We start from the raw sequence: 904 nt of genomic DNA on the forward strand, positions 1-904 counted from the left end.
TTCAAAGGCCTCTGTGATGGTTAGGTTTGTGTCAACTTGATCTCTTTAGGAACCCACAGACATTCCTCAGAAGTGGGACCAGGAAGGATTAACTGAAGGAGGGATCCTTCTCTCAGAGTGGGCCACCCCTCTCGGAGGGGGGCTTTATCTATAGAAGCTCTGGGAAGGAAAGTATCCCCTCCTCCCGCCTGACGGCCAGTGCTGGGTGCTGCCTTCCCGCTGGACTGCAGAGCAGCCGCCCTCCAGGCCTCCAGGGCCGGACTGGGACTGCTGAGGCTTCCAGCCTCGTGGACTGAGCAGCTACCGGGTTCCTAGACTCTCAGGCCTGCACCCTACTATTGTTGAACTGCCATAAACTAATCCAAGAAATTCCCTTTTAATACAGTCCACTCTATGGTCTGTTTCTCTAGAGAACCCTGACTAATACAGCCTCTCTCCAGTGTGAATCCTCTGGTGGCGAACAAGAGCGGAGCTGTACCTGAAGGCTTTCCCACATTCACTACATTCATAGGGGTTCTCCCCAGTGTGGATCCTTTGATGCTGAATAAGGCCTGAGCTATAGGTAAACTTGCCTCCACACTCCCCACATTCGTAGGGCTCATAAACCTACTCTTTATGATTTATTTATTTACTTTGGTTTTTTGAGGTTAGGTTCTCACTCTAGCTCAGGCTGACCTGGAATTCACTCTGTAGTCTCAGGGTGGCCTCGAACTAACGGCGACCTTCCTACCTCTGACTCCCAAGTGCTGGGATTCTGGCTATTTATTTATTTATTAAAAAGAGGCAGATAGAGAGAGCAAGAATGGGCGTGCCAGGGCCTCTAACCACTGCAAATGAACTTCAGACGCACGCGCCACCTTGTGCATCTGGCTTACGTGGGGACTCGGGATTCAAACCTGGATCC

Source organism: Jaculus jaculus, chromosome 17, assembly GCF_020740685.1.
Source record: "Jaculus jaculus isolate mJacJac1 chromosome 17, mJacJac1.mat.Y.cur, whole genome shotgun sequence".
NCBI classification, from domain to species: domain Eukaryota; kingdom Metazoa; phylum Chordata; class Mammalia; order Rodentia; family Dipodidae; genus Jaculus; species Jaculus jaculus.